This window comes from Anomalospiza imberbis, chromosome 20 (assembly GCF_031753505.1).
Source record: "Anomalospiza imberbis isolate Cuckoo-Finch-1a 21T00152 chromosome 20, ASM3175350v1, whole genome shotgun sequence".
In the NCBI taxonomy this organism is placed as follows: Eukaryota; Metazoa; Chordata; class Aves; order Passeriformes; family Viduidae; genus Anomalospiza; species Anomalospiza imberbis.
In genome coordinates, this window is record NC_089700.1 from 1,597,501 (window position 1) to 1,614,395 (window position 16,895).

Sequence of the window (16,895 nt, forward strand, 5' to 3'; positions counted from 1 at the left end):
CCCCCTTATTCAATAAACTTACATCTTACTTCACTCTCCTTGTTAAACACAATTGGATTTTCTTTGTCTTGGCCAAAGGGATGCGTGCACGTGTCCCTGAGAGGGTAAAGCTGCAAGAGCAAAGCAGTAATTTGGGCCAACGGGGCCTGCATTAAGTACCCAAATCAGCACAAATGTCTGCACCTCTGTGTGTCTATTTGAAAATAGTATAAACCTAATTAACATGATAGCTTTCCTATATATAGGCATAGATGACATTACTCCTAAAGAAAACCCTTCTATTAATTTGACTTGAACTAATTAAAATAGAGTACCAAATTATGAGAATTCCTGGACTAATAAATTACTGCACCACTCAAGAGCATGAAATGAATTCTTTTGGGACTGTAACTTGATTTGTTAAAGTGCAATGAGTGGTTGTTCAATGTCATAAATGAGTTAAAAACATGTGAAAAGCTCCAGGGTCAGCACAAGTCAAACATGATCCTGCATGCCACTTATTTAGGGAGGTTAGTGCTAATTGAGGAGAACTCCACTGGGCAGTGCTAACCCAAAACTCAAGGTGTACACAAGCAGTGTGAGGCTGGGGGAGATGGGGCTGACACACCTACACCAGCCTGGCCAGACAAATCCCTCCAGGAAGCAGTAAATACCCACAGGTCTGGAGGCATTTCTAGTGATGACAATGATGACAAAACAAAAAGAGGATAAAGAGACATTCCTCTCTTACTCTGTTTTTTTCATTCATATTAGAATAAAAATTGTGAAGGGCAACTTGGTTTCAGCTTGGCTCCTTTCCCTTGCAATTGAGCAAAGCTGGAACTGATTTTCAACAACATTCAGCCTCTCTGTCAAAATCCAGCTTTGTGCTGTAAACTGAGAAAAACAGCCCAGTGCTACAGAGAGAAGGATTCCATCCTTCCATGTCCTGAGTCTACACAGATTTGCTGGTACCTTCCCTACCTGGGTTGGGTGCTCTAGCTGGGGGAACCAGGTCACATTTTCAGAAATAGTGATTTCAGTAGATGTCAAACAAGCTTTTCCTGCAGCTGTTTTTCAGTTTCCTTTGGTTCTTCAGACCAGCTGAAAGGAGTCAGGATAAAAGCAATCTGAGCACCCCGGTGCACTGTGAACTCGGGACCAGGGATGCACGTTGCCTTTTCTATTTTCTCCTAAATAATAGATCTTTTGTTGTTGTTTAATTTCTCTTTCAGTTCAGTGCCAAGGCAAATGTGAGTAAAGGTTGAAATGGCAACTTTACAATAATAATAATAACAATAACAGCAATAACAACAACAATAATAACAATAATAATAATACCAATAATAATAACAATAATAATAATAGAAAGAATAAGCCCCAGGAATCAAACATAATGATTCCAGCCCAGTCCTTCCACACACCGTGTGGCCAGTCCTTTAGAAGACCTCCCCTGCTATGTTCTTGTACAAAGGAAACTATCTGCTTCCCACATCTGGCATTATATTTGGCTGTCCTCACATTAAAATTAAATTCTGATAAAAACGGGCATAAAGGCACAAGGGTTAGTAGGAACCAGCTCGCAGCAGTATTGATGAGAACAGCTTGCAGCTGGAAGCCTGAGATAACACAGTTTGTCAGAACGCTGTCACACAGCTGCCTGCATAATGAGGGAAGGAAAAAAAAATGCTCTTTCATTTGTTATCAGTCGAAATCTCTAAAAGAGATGCATCATTTAGAAGTAGCCTGACTAATGGTCAAGTTCTACAGGGATGCAGATGGGATGTGGAAAATATTGCCCACCAGCAAAGCCCCAGGCTCCATCATCCTTAGCAACTCGAGCTGCTGCCAATGCGAGTGGACAGGCCAGCAAGTACCTTTTGCTGTATAAAATGGGATCTCAGAAGATGAGCTGGGGTTTTAAAAGGTGCCAGTGGTAAAATCCAGTTGTTAAAGTGATTTTCCTAGGACTGTCACTCTCATGCCTCTCTTAGACTCGATGCCCTAAGTGTGTAGCTTTTCTATCTCCGTTTAGGATTAACTCAGACTAGTACAACTGCAGCAAAATCATTCCTAATTTTCCCTGCTGGCAGGGAAGGCTCAGACCCATAAATCCATGGAGATACACAAGGCACACTCTTGCAGTGTATAAATTCATTCTATTAAAAGTAATTGTTTTAAAGCACCATTTTAAAATTAATTTTCACTTCTTCAGGATTTCCAGCCCTCCTTTCTCATGGCTCAGTATGGAAAATGAGGATGAGGCACCTCAAGAGCTGCTGGAGGTGGGACCAAGGATCCATCTAGTCCTAATCCTGTCAGTGACTGCTGGAAAAATACCTCCACCCAATGGCATCCACCACAGACCTGCTCATCAGGAGAGCTTCTTTTTGTCCTCACTCTCTGCCAACATGTAGTCTGTGACATTCACAAGGGAAAAAAAGTCTTTAACTGGACATTTCCAAGACTATTTTCTTCAGATGGACAACATCAGGGCAGGAAGTCAAACAGGAAAACCTCTCACTGATTTATTGCTGTCAGAAATCAGATGTCTGGATACCAAATTTGAACCCAGGCAAGTATTTCCATGAGCCAGTTCAGGCTCTGTGCAATGTCACAAAAATAATTCCCCAGAGCTGAGAGCACCTGCAGCAGGTGGGGAGGCAGGAATGGCAAAGCTGAGCAGAGACTCTCAGCTTCCAACAGCGACATGAACTGTAATTTGTTCAACTGGATTTGACAGGTAAAACTGGGTACAGGAGACAAAAGGAGAGGGAACACAGCCCCAAAGATGCCAGGTATTGATTTGACCTTTCACAGAGGCACACCTTCGCCGTGTGACCAGCTCTCTGTGCAGTTAAAAGGCCAAGCACTGCTGAAGGTATTTTCTCTCCCCTCACCAAATGTTAATCTGTGCCAAGGCGTTCTCAGGGACTTCACAAGGTTCCCAGCCTTCCACAGAAATCTCCTTCAGACTTCCACTGAATTGTGAAAAACAATTCCTATGATTTAAGGGGAGTCATATGTATTATTTCTCCTGTCTCTCTCCATTTCTAAAGGCATCAGGGATGGTTAGGTGATTTTGATGTGTCTCTCCTCTCTCTTTACATCCCGCATGTGTTGCTCATTTTCTCCATTCCATTTGGCATACAAACCATCCTCTGTCATGTCCTGTTTCCTGATCCTTTACCCTTGTACTCTGGATTGCTGCTGCACTTCAAAGGGGGTTTGTGTCTCACCGAGGAGGGAAACAAGGGCAGCTCCTGACAACACTGCACTGCCTACAAAGCTGTTTCTGCAGCAGCACAAGCCTTGCCTTACTCACATGTGCTGCACTGGCTTCTGCAAATGCTGGGATAACAAACAGCTCTGATTTTGAAAGGTATGTTTCCTTACCATCGTTCTAGACTTTCAGAAAGATGGATCTAGATTTGACTTTTTTATTTATTAAGATTTCTGGGCTTCAAGCGATCCACTTACAAAAAGGTAAATTAAAAGGAAAAATAGGAAAATGGCACATTAAAATAGGAATATGGCATAACTAAAACTGTTAAAGAATGACAATTTAAAAGCAAAAAAACCTAAAAGCTTTGTATTAAAGGGAGGCAAAAATAATAAAATCTGTAAATCATTGAAATTGCAACAGAAAAATTCCCTCCTTTCAATCCAAATCTTGTAGATAATTCCATGTAGGTCCTAAAATCATGGTATTCACCCGTTTTTTGTCGTCTCCTTTACTATGGATGATGCCCTGACTCTACAATACCTTCCACTACCACAGTTCTGAATAGAGCTATGCTGGCTGTAAGAACAGTTTTAGAGTGTTTTACGGAAACTAAGAAAATACCAGACAAATTTTTTAGGATTGTCCCCTAAAAACCTCTTTCCCCATCTACTGCACCCTTTTCAGCCTGCACCCAACACATCCAGACTCAGCCTTTAACTGGGCTTGCCTACACCTTCAGACCTGATGGAGGAAGCAGGGTGCAGAAATCAGGAACTGGGAAATGGGACGTGGCTTCTGCTGCTGCTGAGCTTCACCCTCCTGACACAGGAAGCTCCAAAGGGAAGGGAAGGAGGGAGGTGTGTGCAGGGTTATCCCAGCCTGGAGTAGGGTGCCAGGGACACGGTGCTGCTTCTGAGTGGGAAGGGATCCCCAGGGATCATCCAGCCCAGCTCCTGGCCCTGCCCAGACACCCCAACAATCCCAGCCTGGGCATCCCTGGAGCTCCTGGAGCCCTGGCAGCCTCGGGCCGTGCCCATTCCCTGGGCAGCCTGGGCAGTGCCAGCACCCTCTGGGGAAGAACCTTTCCTGATCTCCAGCCTGACCTGCCCTGGCCCAGCTCCAGCTGTCCCCTGGGTCCTGTCCCTGTCCCACGGAGCAGAGATCAATGTCTGCCCCTCCTCTGCCCCTCCTGAGGCTGTTGAAGACCACAATGAGGTCTGACCTCAGTCTCCTCCAGCTGAACATTCCGGTGCCCTCAGCTGCTCCACACACGCCTTCCCTTCCAGACCCTTCCCCATCCTCGTGGCCTCCTTTGGATGCTCCCTAATGGTTTCATGTCCTTTTCACACTGTGGTGCCCAAACTGCCCCAGCTCTCGAGGTGAGGCTGCCCCAGGCCAGAGCAGAGCAGGACAATCCCCTCATGGCCCGGCCGGCGCTGCTGGGCCTGGAGCCCCAGGACAGGGATGTCCCTGCTGGCCCCAGGGCACGGCTGGCTCACATCCCACTGGCCATTGACCCTGCAGAGTCCATGACAAGCCCTGCTTCATCTCCCAAGGCAGAAAGTTCCAAGGGCAGAGACAGCTGGAGCTCCCAGGACTGTGTGAGTTGCTGTCCTGGGCATTCTTCACTCATGTGGAATTTCTCTCCCTTAACTCTGAGGTGTGCTTCTCTCCTTGGCAAGCACAGCACTTGTTAACATCACAGGGAGAGCTGCACAGTGTGTGGGTGTGATTTAATGCTCCAGTGAGCTCCAGCTCTCACTCAGCCCCTCATCTGGGGACACACACTCCCATTTTCCCCTCTTGACTCTGATGGATGTTGCTTTGGGGACCGAACGTGTGAAAAAGGGAAAGGAAAGGCACACAATTATGAAGGTTTGATTTTTTTTTAAGATGATATCTGGGAGTTTAATCGACCTTCAGCATCAATACTATGATCTGCCTGTAAAACATGTGCCCAGCACTGCAATCTGGTGGCCACCCACTGCTCCAGCCTTTGGGTGAGCACAGGGCAGCAGAGGCAGGACTGGGACTGCACTCTGGCTGTGTGCAGGAGTGCTGCAGAGCATCAGGGAGAGGTTGTTCTTCCTTGCAGCTCCCTGAGGATTATGGATTAAGAAAAGGGAAGCCAGATAAACCCTATCTCACTTTTTATCCCCTAGGCCATTGTACTTACTACTGACATTTGTCAGAAGTCTGTTCTGGGAAAGGCAAAGATTCTCATAATGCTGGTGAACCCTCAGGTTTGGAGCAGTAACCTGTCCTCTGTTCACCTGATTTTCAGTAGTAAGCACATAGGTATTAGCATTGAAACTTTCCTGCTCAACCTGTGTGACACCACACCTCCAAACCTCTGCCCTCTCTGCCTCACAGCAGAACAAATCAGCTCCTTAAAACGTGTCCACCTTCTGCTGGAGAGAGCTGGATGCTCTGCCACACCACAGCTGGCTCCTGTGGCAGCAGGAACTTCACAGAGCTCAAAGTTACCTTGGCAGCCATGATTTACAGCAGTGTTTCAGTGAATCTAATCAGAAGTGTGAATACTCCCCTCCTATCTGGCACACATCGTTGGCGTTCTAATTATTCACACATTTTGGCAAGCATTATGGTGTTCCCCTACCAAGCTCCTAATCCCTGCAGATCAGTTAAAATAAATGAAAGAGAGAATCAAAAGGCACTTAAAAATTCAACGGTTCTCTAAATGGGTTTGAACAGGCTCCAGATTATCAGTTGTTGCAGTTGACTAGCACTTAAAATTAGACCCTCCCCTCCAACACACCTCACAATTCCCCTTCTCTTTTAAAGGAACTGTCTGCTAGTCCCATTCCTGGATGTAACAAAATGTCTAAATGAGTAAAAAGGGAAAATATATGCCCATCACCTACATTCTGTATATACTGCAAAACATTGAGGTTGGTAGTCTGAATGTGAAGCTATTAACTGACGAGAACAGATCCCAATGTGGAGAACAATTGCAGAATATGCTAAATCAGGAAAGTGTGGTAAACCCCAAGTTTTCCCTTAGTTATTTCTGTGTGGCAAAAATATCCCAACACCAGGGAATGAGCTGCTGTTTTACAAAAGCAATGTAACGTTGAGATCCGTCCCATTTGCAGTCATTAAAAATGGAATTCCTTAGTGCATATGAAATACCTGCAGAAGAGCCCTCCTATGCGTTACCCTGGCAGGCAGTTCACTGTGTCCATGCAGACATTTACTGCCTCTCTTCAAAAGCACATGAATTCTGCTCCCAGTCCTTCCCTCTGGCCAGGCTCTCCCTTCCCAGGAAATCCACTTTGGCACAGGGGCCCCAGCCCTGATTTCCCTCCAGCCCCCGGAGCCAGCACTACCCCTCACCCTCACCCTCCTTCCTGCATACAATTTTCTGCTCCAGCTGCTCTCTGTGACCCAGTAAGCAGAGCTGGGAATAAACTCTAACCTCTCCTCTTCAGGTAGTTTAGCATTTAGGTCTCAGAGCCAGCTTTCTGCTGGACCCTCCGTCACTCACACACATCCACATCCACACTGTAATACTTTTCTATTCCACCGAGCTGCTTCTCAGCCAGGTATTTATGAGAGAAGAGGCTGCTTCATACTGCACTGTTCTTTTCCTTCTCTCTTACTTGCTCCCAGGTGCCTTGTGTAACTGTGATGCTTTTGTTACCACCTCGGCATCCTCCCAATACAAACAGCACCCACACATGGCTATTTATTAAAGCCTCTGACCACTGACGTACCTCTGTGTCCAGAGGAAACACCGAAGGAGTAAAAATGTTGATGTTTCACACGTATGAAATAACACAGGACAGGTCAGCACCTCGAAATGACTGGTTTTTAGGTGTCACCATGGAAACGGGCCAAGATAAATCTCCACATTACAAACACCAAGGGTTTTGGAGTGACTCCTGGTAAAATGCAGAACTAAAAGGAAAGGGGCAATTCTAATAAGCACGTATGTGAAGACAAAAAATTGATGTTTTCATGTTTATGTGTCGTTGGCAACAAGGAGAGGTTAATTTCTTATTTGGTGTAAGGCAATATAGCATCATTGAGCTCATCAGGATTGTGCAGATTTACACATGACAAAGATCCCAACTGTGGTGGTCTCCACTTCCAGTTTTTAAGAGAAGGAGCTGGTCATGCATCAGTAAAACAGCAGTTCTAGTTCACTGGGAGCTGCAAGCCTGTTCTGGAGGACAGGGAAGAAGAAAAGCAGAAAAAAAGGAAAGATAAAGTGGTGGAGAGGGGAAATGTGAGTGAATGACTGACATGAGTGTCTGAAGGCTTCTCCCGTGTGCACAATCTCCTCGGAGCTCTCCTAAGACAGCCCAGTCTGGCAGGTCTAGTTGAACACATCCACTCAGTGAAAACAGTTGCTCACAAAAATGTCACTTTCTTGAACACTGAATGCTTTGAAATCAGACAGTAAAGGTATTAACATAGCCATACATATTCACAAGTAATTTAATTATGAGGTCAAATACTGCTGGCTATATCTGTCAACTTCCATGTACGTATTTTGATAAATCAACTACTTCCTATTTTTATTTTTAACATTATTGTTTAATGCTCATCAGAGGTCCATTGTCTTAGGCTCAACAGAGCCAGAGTATTAAAGCAGAAGCTTTAGGCACTGAAGACTTTGTTCATAAGTGCCTCAATGCTATAAATGGGTTTAGGAATTCCCCACCCCATGCCCAAGGCTCTAGAACATCCTTGCAGCCTCTGGGCTGACTTTGACGAGAAGAAAAGCCAGGGAGGGATGTGGGGACAACAAGGAGCAAATGGCAATAGTTAGAGGGAAACCGCATGGAGGAAGGAGGGAGCAAGTTTCCGTTATTCTTACCTAAAGGCTCCATCTCTGTGGTCTTATTCAAATATACAGAAAGCAGAGTGAATTTGAAAAAAAAAAAAAAAGTAGTTTCTTTTTCTCTGCTCTTCAAATGACTTTCTTTTCCTCCTGCATCTTGCATAAGGCCAGCAACCCCCCTGAAGCTGGTCTGCATTCCACATTGCACACACTGGTTAATCCAAAGGCATGGGATTGTGTGTCCCCAGGTCTGGTATGAATTACTGCAGAACAACATTCCTCATTTATGAGCGCAGTCAAAACATTAAGGAGATTTAAATTTTCTTTTTAACATGCACTCAACTTCAGTAGACCCCTTCATAAACTTATTTTGGAATGATTTTTCGATTTTTAGCAACAGAACAAAGTTATCTAGAATATGTCTGTATTAAGATTGAACCTCAATAGATTTTTAGATAAGACAGATTAATGACTTGTATTTATATGGCAGCTCAAAGTGTTTCACAAATATTGATGAATTAAAGCCTCTTGACAGACTTCCAAGCAGGACAATGTTAACATCCCCTATTTACAGATGGAACTGTAAACTCTGTCAGGAGATAGGCAGAGATTAAATTATTTGCTTAGGGTCAGAAAGTCACCAACAGCACTCTGGAGTCACATGCTGCTCCCTCGCCAAAACACACTGGTCACATCAGGAGCAATCAGCCAGAGGCACAAACATCCAGAAACCCAGACTCCACTCCATGGCAGAACCAGGGTGTTTATAGGCCACAAAAATGTAAGTTCTGCTCTTTCCCCCCCCCTCATTACATCCTATTTCATCTGCAAACAAGAAAAAAAAGTAAACAATCAACTAACTAACTAAATAAATAAATTCCTAACTTTGGCCTGCTGAATGGCAGTTGGGTTTATTTATAACCTCTGTGCTGGCATCAGCAGCAGCCCATGATCCGCCCTTTCATAGGATAAATGGATGTAAACTGGAAAAGTCTATAGCTCATAACAGATAATGGCTTGTACCTTTAGTGTCTTAAAGCTCGGCACCTTTATGTCATAAATGATTCCTTTTCTAGCAATAATGGTGTGTAACATGCTCTCAGGGAGAAAAAGGAGGAGAAGAGGAAGGAAATAAACCACGGTGCCATTTGACTAAAAATGCAAAAGTATTCACTGGATGTGTTGCAGTGTCCAGCGGGTCTGAGCCATTCTGGGATCTCCCTCAGTAGCTGGCAAACAAACAAAACCCTATCACTGGGCTGGACATGGGGCATTTCCAGCACATAGGTGGTTCTTTGACCTCTGTTTACTTTGCAATGGCTTTGATTCCTGTGCACATCCTGAGGTGCTCTCACCACTCACCCCTGCCCTATGCCTCTAATAGACAAAGGATATTAAACCAGAGAGAAATTAACTCAAAACACAGCAAAAGCTGCACAGGAACCTTACACAACACACCTAAGCATAAACTTAAAAGTGACTGCTGTGAATCCTGCCCTGGTATAAGTGAAACCACAGGAGGAAACCAAACATCTGGGCCCCATGCAGTGTGAATCTTTGTGCATGTGTTATTCCAGGCAATCCTTACAATTAGAGATCTGACAGGAAACTCAGGGCAATACACGCACTCCTGCGTCGCAGTAGTGGAACAGACTGAGGAAAAAAAACACTCCAAAAGGTTCTTCCAGACAAAACACGGCAGAAACCCTGGGATATGCATTTCCTTGATGTTTCCTGCAGATTGCAGACCTCAAACCAAAGCTATCTCAGCCTCCACAGAGCTGGGGCAGCATCCAGAACCAGGTTCCAATACTCTCCTCTGGTCTGTCTGGGGACAAGTACTCTCTCTAACTTTTGTGTTGCCAGGGGAAAGCCTCGGGACCTTCCCACTGCAGCTATTGGGCCTCTATTAGAATCACAGAACCATAAAATGGTTCATGTTGGAAGGGCCCTTAAAACCATCAAGTTCCAATCTCCTTCCACTAAACCAAGTTGCTCCAAGCCCATCCAACCTGGCCTTGAACACTTCCAGGGATGGGGCAGGGTTTTGTGAAGGATCCTCAGTGGAAGAATCCCTTCTTCTGTCACACCAGCACTTTGTGCTCAACAAATGGGCATGATCATAGACATGGCTGCACTTCTGGACTGAAGTTGCAGGTTTAAAACACTGCATGCCTTTCATTATACATTGTATTTTTTTTTATGCTTTTTTAACTTAGCAAATGCCACAGTGCACACTCAGGTTTGATTTTAATAGCTAAAGATATGCACGCAAAAAGCATCCTAATTACTGCTTTCCTGGCAGACGCAGCCATTTCCTTGGGTTTTTATTGCCATTAGTTTTCCTCACCGATTTATCCTTAGCTACTCTCTTTGCATCTCCCTCGCCTCCCCTGAGCCCTTTCCTCCTCGCTTCTCAAGACTTGTCAGCACGCCTCCGATCCCCAGGAGAGATTGAAGGCCTTGTAAAACCCACTGCGCAAACAAGCATTCCTGTTCATTTATCACATTTAGCATGCGCACTTCCACACTCATCAAAACCAAGCCTGAGCTCGCTAAGTCATTTCCCTCTCCCAATTACAAATTAGTCCATTAGGCTGTCTGCAGTAGGCCCTCTGTTGCATCTTGGTAATGGCTTCTGAGATTTCCATCATAATCGTAATGGCTCCCTGTGCAGCCATGAGGGCAGATGGAGGCCGCTCGTGGGTAATGAGGTATCACACTACCAAAGGGCACAGCTCTGGGCTCATTATTTAGTCTTGGCTGTTTTGTGAAAACAACAACAAAGGTAAAATGCTGAAGGGAACACTTTAGCATATTAAATTAACACTTCTTGAAATTTCTCTCTGTAAACATGCCATATTTTTTCTTTATGAAACATCCCATGTGTCTGAGTGTGCGACGTGAGGGAAGAGGGAGGAGGGAGAAGGGACCAGAGCTGGTGTGTGCTGCCATCATCCCCGCAGGCAGAGCCTCTCCCGAGCTGGGGGAGCGCCAGGACAGCCCGAGGAGCTCGGCTTGGCCCTTCCCCATGGTCCACGCTGGGCATTCACATGGGACCTGCTGAGCCCCGACCGCCCCAGCTCCTCTGAGCTGCCTCCCAAAGCGCCACCACTGAGGGATGGATCTGGGGAGGTGACCTGGCTGGGAGCCTGGGGCCAGCTGCCCTGCTGGACTCAGCACTGTGGCTGTCCCTGTCACAAGGCTGGATAACACCAGATACCAAAAGCTGTGGCCATCCCTGGTGAAGCTGCACCCTAAGGAAAGCAGCGAGGGAAGCCCAGCACCGAGGCCGCGCTCACACCCCTGCACTGAGGGGTGTGCGCCTGGCAGGAGCCTCAGCTCAAACAGAGCAGCAATGTTTAAGACAAACAGGCTAAAATCAATATCAATTAGACACTCTTTGAACATTGCTGCTCTCTTTAGATTCTGTCTGTTGGATGTGAACTGTTGCTAATTTGACTTTGTTCCCAGCAGACCAGTAGTGTTCAAGATACCAAATCCTACTGCGGGGTTGAAGTTAGGGACAGCTAAGGCCAAGGCTTTCCCTTCTCACTGGAGCTGGCCTTAATTTGTTTCCCTTGTGATTTTTTCTTACCCATCAGAGATAAGGAGACTGTAAATATGCAAGTGGTAAGGCCAGAGGTAGAGTTTAAAGCGGGTGGGAGAGGAGGTGAGGAACAGGAGTGGGGAAGGGACAGAAAGTTTCTGTCCCCATCCCTCACACAACTTCAATGCCATTACAAGAGTAAGAAAGGAAAATGTCACAAATGTGGTCTGGCACTATGTGGAATTCGCCTAAATGTCAGCCAAGCATATCCAGGGCAGGGGCAGGTCAGTCCATGCAGGGAGGGAACTTTGCACACCTTGTGTCTCTTGTAGGATCAATTCCCACCTGTGACCAGAGGGCTGGCGGTGCAACCTCCCTTTGGGGGAGGCTGGAGCCATCAAAACATTTCAAGTTTCTTTCCTCAAGTCACTGAGCAGCAGCTCCTGTGCCCCTTTCTGAAATCCTGGTGGCACCAGCTATGCTGTCTATGCCAAAACACATTTTTGGATGTAAGATAGTGAGTGAATATTGAGAAACACATTTCACATGTGAAATACTGTTTGGATAGGAAGAAGAAAGCAAGGCAGACCAGTGATTCTGAGAGATAAGAGGAGTGCAAATCCAAAGTTAGCAGGCGGATTGCCATCCAACTCTGCTTTGGTGAGCAGTAAAACACAAATTTATGAGCTGGGTTTTGTTAAAGTCGGATATGGATTTTTGAAAATGAAAAGGATGGATGGGAGGACTGCAGTGAGACATTTAATCAATGTCATAAAAATGTAACATTCATTGGTCTCCTAAAATGAAATTAATAATCTGTGTAGAAGTATCATTAGGAGATAAGTGACATTTTTAGGCTTTGATTTGTAACTTGTAACAAATCTTACTTCCACATATTTCAAACATCCTTAGTGATATCTATCTTTATTAAAACATACCAAAACCTTTTCACCTCAGCTAGAGTGGCCCATCAAGCATTTTTTCCGCAGCATAATATCCTTAAGTAAAAAGACACATTATCAGGCACAGACTTTGCAGTAATGAAGGCAGGAAGAGACATGCTCCGTACCATATTCAAATTAAATCAGGGATTTCAATACTCCCTGATTATCAGGGAGTCTTGTCTTTCACTAATAAATTTCTCCTTCATCCGAGGCAGAGGCTTTCCAAGCTCTCTCTGAACTGATCAGACATTTCATTGTGTGCAGGAGGGTGAGGATAAGGTGTGTGCATGGGGGGAGCAGGAGTGTGGGGTGGGGGGATACAAAATTAGGCAAGTCTGCTCCATAAATGATTGGAGCTATCACATGAAAAGGCAGCCTTTCAGGAACAAAAATCTGATTCACATGGCTGCTGAATTTAGGATTTGGGGGAAGGAGTAGCTAATATACAGAGGTTTATTCTCTGTACATTTAACATCAAGGCATTTTGCATCCAAGTACTTTCATACATTTTAATGGAGCTACATTTGATTTGCTCCAGGTAAGTGAGGTGAGAAGGTGGAGTCCAGGGCATGGATTATTAGTTCAGATCATCTCTCAGACAGAGGGGGAGGTGACACCCTTCCTTTGCCTTCCTCCCTTCCCACACCTTTTTAAAAGGGTACCAAGAAAGGTTCTTGTTGTTTTGGTTGGCTTTTTTTTTTTTTTGTTTTTTTTTTTTTGTTTTTTTTTTAATTAGCAACATAATCACAATTGAGTTGTGCAACCAGGAGAGTTTGCACCTTTTCTTCATGAACTCCTGTCAAGCATGTTCTAATTAAGCTGTTTCTGTTTCCATTGTGGACCAAGAGGAAGATGACAGCAGGGAAAAGTTGGTGAGAGTTATCACCGCACACGTTCAGAAGTTACAGAGATAAAGGACAAGCCCCTTGTTGTGGCTGTGACAACAACAACAGAGAGAGTCCCTGCTGGGGGCCACGTGCTGGAGCCTGGCACATCGTCCTTGCCTCAAAGAGAATACAGGATGAGCAGGAAAGGGAGATAAAGGAAGGATCACAATCCTATCCGCACAGGGAAACTCTGGCGTGGAGAGATGCAATTCTTTGCCCAGTATCACAAAGCTGCTCTACATCAAAATCAAGTGGTGCACCTAATTCTCCAAAGTCCCAGTTAAGTGCCTTAATCAAAAACTGCTTCAGGGCCTAGAGAGAATTGTCCTGTATATTAATTATCCTTTACATTTCAAGAGTCGCTAGGAAAGTGTTCTTGTTTTTACTCCTAGGCCAACTTCCAAAGGGTCCCACTTAATAAAACATTCAAAACTTCACTAGGGATTTCTGGCCAATTTTGTTACCACCTTTGATTCTATTTGTGTTCTCCCATAATTGCTCTAGCTCGTGAGAAAAGGACATGTTTCTTTTATTTGTACAGCCGACTCTGTACAGATTTAGTCTCAGGGAATTTGCTGACACTATTACACCGTACCCATGTCCTGCTCTCACCAGCCCCATTAGGACTCAAACTGCCAATTTAATATGTCTGATCACAAATGTGATCTGATAACAAACAGGAACTACCTGACCATTCCCAAATATAAAGATGATATTATTACACATCTCCAAGGACTGTGGGCTCCCCAGTTTTACTAAGAATGGCCCAGGCTGCAGATCTGCAGATCTGTGCAGGGCAGGGAGCTGGACTGCAGTGACCTCCTTCCAACTCTGGAAATTCTCTGTTTCTATGATTAGGAATTATTTTGCTCACAGGAGAAAACCATACATAGTAGTACACATGTACATGTCTGTAACAATCATTTTCACACCATCCCCAGCTAGAAAGCCTTAGACTGTCCCTTGCCTTCACAACTTCTGCGTGGGCTCACCTGGCCACGACAGGAATGTCACAGGTAGCAGAGTGCAAACACCAACTGCAGGGTGTCACAAAGGGCAGGCAGCTGCCCTGGCTCCTTCCTCACCTCTGAAGTTCCCCCTATTGACAGGTATTGAAATACAATGCCTAGGTAATTCCCACTATATCCCTTTATAGTAATTTTTGCCTACCTTGCTCTTCACTGAAATTATTTACTGAAAGAAAAACACAAAGGCCCCTCCCTTCACAAAGGTTAGGTCTTTGCTCAAGCCCACAGATTTTAACCTCATAAATATTCCCAGCTATAAGATCTTATTAAGAAGGTATGTCTCCCAAGAGCATAAAACCATCAAGCTGTAAATTTTATTTAATTTCCCATGAGATTTCCTAGCCTCATACATATAATTAGAGTGCAGTATAGAGCACTTTTTGTGTTTTGTCAATAAATCACTAGGGAACAATCAACGTTTAAGAGGACAAGCTTTAATGATTTTTCAGACCCCTAAGCAATCATGCCTGCTACAGTGGCAAGCTGGTCTTTAACTTTCTCTAACTAGGATTGTGGACTGTAATGTTAGAGAAGGTCCCAAACACTTAATCCTATTAGACTCCGCAGCCCAGACAATCATAGCTTATACCCCGGGGACATATTGATTTTGATTTGGTTGACAGATAAGACTAGCCAAGCTACTGTAGGCTATGCTTTATTAAGTGTTTACAAATTAAATATCTTAAGGTCTATAACAAGCACAACTCTGCGGCACAGCCAGCTGCAGGTTGGCAATTACCTGTGCATCTGGACAGAGGAGGAGCCTCCATCAATCACCCAGAGCACATCTGGCAGCACTGGGAGCGTGCTGGCCCAGCAGGACACACGGAGCTCTGATCTCCATTGCAGCCTCTGGGGAACCCAGATCTTCCTGCAACACTTTGGCTTGTGGCAAAATATCTCAGCAATGCCTCTGTCAGGAGGAACTCGTCAGGGAGTGTGTCAGTGTTGAGCCATGACACAAGCTCTGTCATATTTTTAAAAAGCCTCTGCTCACCTCACTTGTTTTGTCCTCTCTGTGCTTTATCCTAACTCACAAAACGAGCATCATTTCCATGCTGCTGCCACAGCCTGGATTTCCTCTGTCTCACTCAGCCTGCCTGGCTTCTCTGGGAAGCTCCCCCTGCACAGACAGAGACAGAGACAAACCATTCTTTCCCATGCACAATGTCTCTGACTTTTGGAAAGACAATCCCATTCTGTGTTACCAAAAAAAAAAAAAATGGACATGATTTAGAGAAAAAATGCATAAAATCAAATTCTTTCTTGCATGCAAACCATAAAATAACTTTTACACCTGGGAGAGCTGAATGAGTATATTTCTGATTTGGCATTATTTTGCCCTTGACTTTGCACTCGTGCCAATGACAGAAGGAGAAAAATAACTGCAGAGAATTGGATGCAAAGAATTCATAAATTTCCTGAAAGGAAATATCTGAAAAAGAGAAATTGCCTTGCCCAACTCCACAGTGCCTGGCAGTACACAGAACTCCTTGGGTCAACAGCCCAGGACGGCGTTTGTGTCCCCTGAATTACCCTTGTGATCTCAAGTGGAAAGCAGCTTATAGGCACTGAATGCACATTAAACACTTGAGCTTTCCATCGTATAATTTGATAATCACACCAACTACACTATCAGGCAAGAGTCTCCCAAGTACTTTAAATATGTTAATGAAGCAAGATTTTATCTATAGTCTTATACAGCTTGCACAAATCTATAAATAGGCTTATCTCAGGGTTATTGCTGTTATAAATTAATTATGGAAATGTCAACCAAATCAGGTACATGCCAAAGGAGTAATGGGGAGAGCAGTGATTTGCAACAGAAGATTCAGATACCGGGTGACCTGCATGAAGGGTTCACAGCCCCTGGCAGCAGTCCATGGGCTTCAGGGGAATTTAACCTTGAAGAATACACTTAAAATTGGTTTTCATATGAGTAATTGACAGTGGCTGGAGAAGTGGACTGAATTAGGGAAGAGTTATTGCACTGTTTGCTGGTAGCATCTCATTCCTTAAGCCACAATTGTTTCTTTTCAGGCACTGGGAGCTGCTGGATAAAGAGGTTGGGGTTTTCTGGGGGAGGAAGGGTGAGGGAATGGAGATGAGGGGCCTTGGTGTAAATTCCTCCCTTTACTGCACTCTGCCAAAACCATAGGACATCTAGGAACAATATACAGTTATTTAAAAAGAAAATCCCAAGCAAATAAAAATCACTTTTTCCCACTTAGACTTGCATATCTATTTGTTTTAAGGACAACACCAAAAGTCTGTGACTCCTGAATATTTGAAAGAAATTTCAAATGTGCATCTAACCCAAATGTCACTCTAAGAGGGATGAAAGATCTGTCATAGCACAACAGCTACTTAGGTCTTAAACATTCCTTCTCCTATTTATTCTTTAACAGTGAAATGACCTGTGGACCCCAGCTCTGGATAAGTACCCTCACTACATCGGCTGCCTCTCAGCC

At 44.5% G+C, this 16,895-nt stretch overlaps 1 protein-coding gene and 1 long non-coding RNA gene across 10 annotated transcripts in view; one reads left to right on the forward strand and one right to left on the reverse strand.

The window, feature by feature from the left end:
* AUTS2 (activator of transcription and developmental regulator AUTS2) overlaps window positions 1-16,895 on the reverse strand; it is a 785,653-nt gene that overhangs the window by 196,823 nt on the left and 571,935 nt on the right. The gene's annotated exons all lie outside the window — the stretch shown is intronic.
* On the forward strand, window positions 8,884-13,833 carry LOC137485581 (uncharacterized). The gene is made up of 2 exons (XR_011005378.1): window positions 8,884-12,788; window positions 13,356-13,833. It is a non-coding gene; the product is annotated as an uncharacterized lncRNA (long non-coding RNA).